Source organism: Eptatretus burgeri, chromosome 9 (genome assembly GCF_056783735.1).
Source record: "Eptatretus burgeri isolate ZD-2024b chromosome 9, Ebu_testis_v1, whole genome shotgun sequence".
In the NCBI taxonomy this organism is placed as follows: domain Eukaryota; kingdom Metazoa; phylum Chordata; class Myxini; order Myxiniformes; family Myxinidae; genus Eptatretus; species Eptatretus burgeri.
Genome location: NC_140969.1, coordinates 20189501 through 20196670, shown reverse-complemented (window position 1 = coordinate 20196670; position 7170 = coordinate 20189501).

Below are 7170 nucleotides of genomic sequence, written 5' to 3'. Positions count from 1 at the left end.
CACTTCATATGGCGGCCATCTTGAAAAATGGCGGCCATTTTGTTTTTCAATGTGGGTAACGTACTTTTTCTGAGAGAATAGGTCCTGGAGCACACGTATACCAAATTTGGTGCTTGTACCATCAAGTGAAAGATTATTTCAGTAATCTGCTGCACTATATGCTAGTATGCCAGCAATGAGCCTGGTGTGGCTTAGTGGTTTGGGCAGTGGCTTGGGATCCTTGGGGTCCTGAGTTCGACCCCCACTGGCCGCTGAGTTAGCATCAGGGGGGGTTGACTCAGCTTGTCATCCTTCTGAAGATCGGCGAAATGAGCACCAGTATACTGGTAATTATCCCTGCAGGGTCGAAGGCAACTAAAGAGTTGGCGTCAGGAAGGGCATCCGGCAGTCAAAACATTGCCACAAGAAAGGGTACCATGATTGGAGCTCGCAAAAAGCTGACCGATAAAGGCTTTTAAATGGTGTGGTGATGATATGCTAGTATACTAGAACATGGTGATCAATAAAATTGGTGATCACATGTGTGGAAGTTAAATAAAATAACGAATACTGACGTCTCCAGGTGTCTATAAGCATTGCAATGTACCCAGCAATTCGTAGCTATGATTAACAAGCATTCGATAATATGAGTGAGGAAAGTGAAAAAAAAAAACTTTATTGTTAAGAAATCGTTGCGGCCTGTTCCAAGTCAAGGCGTGGTTGAGCAGGCCAGAGAACATGGCGGCTTCAGACCTCAGCGAGGTTACCTAGGAAATGCCTTAAGACCCCAGACAGTGAGGTGGCCGAGGCTTGCCTGATGAAGGATATAATTTAAAATGGCCGTTAATTATCTTCAAAAGGGGTGTTTTAATGAACCCAAACACACAATCTTCACTCTTGCGGTTCCTTCGAGTTGTTTTTAGTATGCATGTAAAATTTCAGGCTGATAGGTTTCATGGTTTTGGAGTTATGGAGGACACACACACACACGCACGCACGCACGCACGCACGCACGCACGCACGCACGCACGCACGCACACACACACACACACACTTATGAGTATAGATCACACTGTTCACCACACCTTTGACAGAGTTCAAGTATTGCAGTTGATGAAGAATATAGGCCATCAGCCATGGCTCAGAAAGTGCCTGAAAATCAAGTTTCGTTCGACTCATCGGGGAGGGAGGGGGGGGTATACAAAACCTTAATAATATGATAGTTTATATCCAAATACATACGTATCCAAAAGTTCTCCACTCAAATAGCTACAGTTATTGTGTATTTTCATCTTGAAAATCGATGCATTTGCCGCGCTCTCTCATTTGAATTTTCTCCACACGGATCACGTGTGGGCCACGTGACGCATCGACAGCCAATAGATCGGCTGACATCGTATGCAAATTACGTCAGACTGTCACGTGATCAGCTACGTTGTCCAAGATGGCAGCTTCCTGCAGGGAGGAAATCACCGGCAGCTGATCGGCGATTTTTGATGAATATGGCCAGTGAGGACGCTCCCCCGTGTATTATTCACCAGGACAATGGAGCGAACGAAGAAGTCAAACGTTTTACGTCTGTAAGATGGGATAAATGGAGAGAAAGTGTCAACAAATGGCTCGTCTTGGACGGTCACGAACGGCGTTTAGCCGAGAGTGCCGGCGCGGGAGGACCAACTTCGATCATGGGCCTATTGTACCCGGAGTGCCGGTGTAAAGACTTCAAGCTACCCCCCCCCCCCCTTACAAGTTACCTCCTGGTAATCTGAAATCGATTTCAAGTTACCCCTGGGGGTAGCTTGAAATCGATTTCATCCTACCCCCTACGATTTCAGATTACCCCCCCTCAAAACATTTATTTACAAAAAATAGTAATTTAATTGATATTGAAAACTAATTAGGGAAAAACTATTTACCACGTGACCGCCTTTAAAGAGTTTGCAATGAATTTTGATTTTATTATGAATGATTTTATTTTAATATTGTTATTAACTGAAATCAGTATTTCTCATACAGTTATAGTTTTTGCCACATGTTTATGAAATCCTTCTTCGATATAGTTGATACAAACAGACATACTGGTACTGTATATCTTTATAACCAACTCGGACTATACTTACAATTATGGAAACAACGCAATAAAATCAATGTATAAGAAAGGCAATGAAAACAGCTTATTTTTAATTCACAATTTCGTTGTGGTGGTGGTGGTCGTATGGCAGCTTAGCTGCCGGGGTAGCTCTCATTTCTTGAAGCGCGACTGTGTCGCTGATGCAGTGCCCCTCTACCAGTACACACACTGGAACTGGTACTCATTTCGCCGACCTCCGAAGGATGACATGCTGAGTGCGTAGGCTGGTTTTGGCTCAGTGGTTAGGGTGGTGGCTTGGGATCCTTGGGTCCTGAGTTCAAGCCCCGTCGGCCGCTGAATTAGTGCACCGGGGGTTGACTCAGCCTGTCATCATATTATGCAAACTATCATATTATTAAGGTTTTGTCTACCGCCCCCCCCCCTCCGATGAGTGGAACGAAATTGCACGATACAGCTTACGGCTGATGGCCTAATAGTTCACTATTCTATGATGTTGCTTTGTACTAAGTTATCCATGTTAAGGTAGCAAGAAGCATAATTATGATAAGGGGATATAAACTTTGTGGTCTGACAGGAAGACGCAGAGGTGGCGCACTTCCCTTTGTCCTGTTTGATGGAGGTTTGATTCTTGATCCGACTATAAATTGTCGTACTGGTGCTTCACAGGCCAGAGTGTTACATCATTGAGTGTGCCATCACCCTTAAAGATGTCAGCATGGGTGTTCCATGTCCCATAATCCTTTTCTTTCGCTGGACTGGGCCACTGTGTTCCGGTACCCTGGCCAAATTCCAAAATCATTCCCTGACCAACTACAGTCAAACACATCAGGCTTGATCAAACCAGGTTGTGAATGACCTTGGGAAATGTTACACACACACCATGAGCTACCAAATCAAATGAAAGACCAAATACTGCATTGGAGTTATCATAAAGAACTTTAAAAAGCAAATAACAAACATAGTCATCAGGAGGAACCTGAATAGGATTAGGTTTTCAGTTGCTATGGGACATGGTACAAGATGATATGATAATGATGATAGAACGAAATTTGGAGCTGAAGAGATAGAGGGGAGAATAGATGAGCTGTCATGGCATGAATAGTGCTGAAAGTACCCATAGCAAGATGTATGCCACATTGATACAAAGTTATGTAGCATTTATTAGTGTTAGCACGCATCAATCGTGGCAAACGAGTTGGTTTCAGCAGCTCGTGACATTGGCCATACATTTGTCACCTCCGTCACACACAACACACTCCGTCTCCTCGTCTATGAGCTGGAACGTTGTAAGATCGCCAATTTGCTGCCCTGACGATTCCGCATACTACACGATGACATGTCTTTTTATATCCTCGTCGTGATGTTTCTATGTGGACAATGGTTGGGAATCTTTTGATCATCAAGAGAAACTGTGCCCATGTCCGCCATTGCAATGTTACTGTCATGGTCTCCACTGCTGTTGGAAAGTTGGAACCTCAGCAGGAGGATGTCATTGCGGGAGGCTCATTGCTGTTACTTCTCTATGTCTGATACCTGTTATTGGAAGTTGCTAATCGACAGATAGCTACAGCCTTCACTGATCCCCCAGTCTTGCTTGGCTCAATTCAATCCTCAGCTAACCTAAAATCATCCATCCCCAAACAATTATGTATCAGTTGTTCCCAGGCCACAGCTGCCTTTGGTTGTGTGAAACTGTCATTGTCACCTAATGTCATGCAGCAAACCACAGACATTAAGACTGATTTTGACCAGACTCAGTGGCGTCGTAGTGAGAGCAATCTCCTATAAAGCTGTGAGGTCGGTGGCTCGAACCTCGCCTTGGCCGAGTCGTACCAAAGGCTTTTTACAAACCGTAATATGTGCTGCATCCTTGCTTGCTGGTGATCTGCATTTAAAAAAGGATTGAGCATAGGTTGGCAACCATTGCGCAAACTTCATGGGCCTAATGTCTTCTTGTGTTGAAGTTTCAGTTAAAGGAACTATTATTATCTTCGCCACCGAAGGTGGGTGGAGGATATGTTTTCACCTCTCTACGTATGTCTGTTTGTTTGTCTGTGAACAGGATATCTCAAAAAGTTGTGGACATGATTCCGACGAAATTTGGTGGGCAAGTTGTGGGTGTGACAAGGAATCGTTGGTTGAATTTGGGTGAAGATCCGAATCCGGATCCAATTTTTAAAAATTTTTTTTAAGTGATTCGTCAACATTGAAAGAGGGCCAATTCATTAGGGTCAAAAACCATTCATTGCATCATATCGAAATAAGTTGTGGACGCGTTTTGACAAAACGAGGAGGATGAGTTGGTTCGGTGACAAGAACAAGCCGATTCGATTTTGGATCATGTCCGGATTGAGATCTGGCCTATCAGTGGGATACAAACATAAACTGTTGAGCCTGGTGGAGGAATATGCTCTAGCGAGTGCTGTTCTAGTTACCTTCGCAAACTTTGTTGCGAAGGTTATGTTTTGATCGCTGTGTATTTATTTATTTGTGAATATGTGTGTTTGTTTGTTTGTTTGTTTGTTTGTTATTCGCATAACTCCAAAAGTATTGAACTGAATCGCAGCAAATTTGGTGGGATGATTGGTTATTATCCGAGGACCATTTGATTAGATTTTGGGAGCGATCGGGTCAAAGGTCAAGGTCAAGGTCATGAAAAGGTCAAAATTGTCTTTTTCCCATGGCGCGGTCAATTTGTATCCAATTTGCATGCAACTAATGCCAAAATGTTCAGAATTCAATGCCCCATCTTGTGATATGTGACATGACACAATGACGTAATAACCCTTATTAGCGGTTGGGAGTCAAAGGTCAGGGGGGTCACGACATTGTAAAATGTGCGGTTTTAGTCATAACACGGTCAATTCTTATCCGATTTGCATGAAACAAACACCAAAATGTTGACTCTTCTGTTCCCCACACTCTAATACCAATTACAAAATTAAGAGTACAAAGGTTAAAGTTGAGGTCATGAAAAGGTCAAAATCGTCATTTTGCCATAGTGCGGTCGATTTTTATCCAATTTGCATGCAACCAATGCCAAAATGTTGTGAATTCAATGCCCAATCTTGTGATATACGATATGACACAATGACATCATTACCTTTGTTAGCAGTTTGGGTCAAAGGTCAGGGGGGTCAACGACCTTTATTATCATAACGTGGTCAATTCTTATACAATTTGCATGTAAGTAGATTCAAAATGTTGAGAATTCAATTCCCTATCCTGTGATGTGTAATATTTGACAGTGACTTTATTGGTGAATTTAAAGCACTGGGGGGGGGGGGGTGTCACTGAACTTACAAAATGTGCATACCTTAGTGGCACGTACGCACACTAAACAAAAAATGTTCCTTTTTATAAATTAGGAGCCAGCTGACGTATTACTTTTGGACTGCGCAACCACAACCAGCTGATGTCAACCATTCTAAAAAAAGCACGATCACCTGATGTGTGCTTCAAATGTGTCATTATTATGTGCCATGATGCTTTCGGCTGCTGGTGCAATTTGAAGATATTAAAAAAATAAAAGATATGCACATTTTACAGTTGTAAGGATGCTGGTAATAAAAACGGATTAGCAGGCAAAAACAGTTCTCTCCATGCAAACCAATGGGACTTTGGCACCAGGATCGGCGCATTTCACAACTTATAGTTCTATTTATCGATAGTACTTCAACCCCCTATCGTGCAACTAGCTAATGTCATACGCTCTACATATAGTACACACAGCTGAATTAGTACTTTCAGATGTCCTACTTTCTGAAAAAGAATGTTTGTTTGTTCACAATAAATAACTTATTTAGAAAAACAGAAACTCGTGTGTGCTAAATGCCCCTAAAATGCCAGAAAATAATTTCTTATAATGTGACCAGTTGTCATCAGATTGACTTGACACCGACACCCAAAAAGGTCAGGGAGTTCATACAGAAATTGTACAATGTACGTGAATCAGTGTCAAACAGCAGGAAATTTAATGTTTTAAGCCATTATAACACATATGAGATGGCAGATGTGGTATGGGATTAAATACCCTCACAATCAACGGTTTCTGGGGGGGGGGGGAAATGTAGCGTTGGCGAAGGTATGCGCTCTACTGAGTGCCCGTTCTAGTTACGATTGTATCATCAACCTGCATAATGATTTCCACTCACCAAAAGATGATCTACAACATAAATACCTGTTGTACCTATTAAACTGTCTCACAATGATTACATGCTGACACTTGGGAACAATGTATTTCCTGAAATCCGCTCACTTTGTCGTTCTTCGTTCGTATGCAGCACAAGGCTGTGGGGTAGCATCATTGGCTGAGGGTGTGGCTGTGTCGCTCGCTGATACAGTGCCCTCTGGCAGAAATTTATCATTTTTTCGTGGTGCCGGCGATAGCTCGCCTCCTCTTTGCAAAAGTCTACTGTGGGATCTTTAGCATTTACCATCTCATGCTACCAGACAGGGCACCAGTTTAATGTCAAAATAAGGAGCAGCGCATACATTGATGAATCACCCTACCTGTGAAACACCAGGGTGACAAGTTTAACTGGGTCAGGATTCGAGCCAGAGTTATAGAGCTTCGAGGCGAGTGTGCACACCTCTCGGCATCCTGTCAGCCCATAATATTTAGTTAAAAGCCAGTATAAAAACAAATATGTAGATTGAAGTGGAGAGCAATTCAGATGAGTATTTCACTTGATGCTCAAACATGCTGTTAATTTATCATTTCATTTCAGGTATGCATCATACATATACACAGTATATACACACATATGTATATATATATATATATATATATATACATACAGTATATACATATATATATATATATATATATATATATATATATATACATGCTATTTATATATATTATATATATATATACATATTTGAAATTGAATGATAATTTAACAGCATGTTTGAGCATCACCTGAAATACTCATCTGAATCACTTCCATCTTTGGTGAGGGTATTGCAGTTGTTTTTCACATTCAAGTTCATTAGTCTTGTCCCTTGCCCAGCCCCCCATGTAATTTTAAATACAGTCAGACGAATCACACACAAAACTTCACTCCAAGCTCACCTTTGCTGACTACGTAAATAAA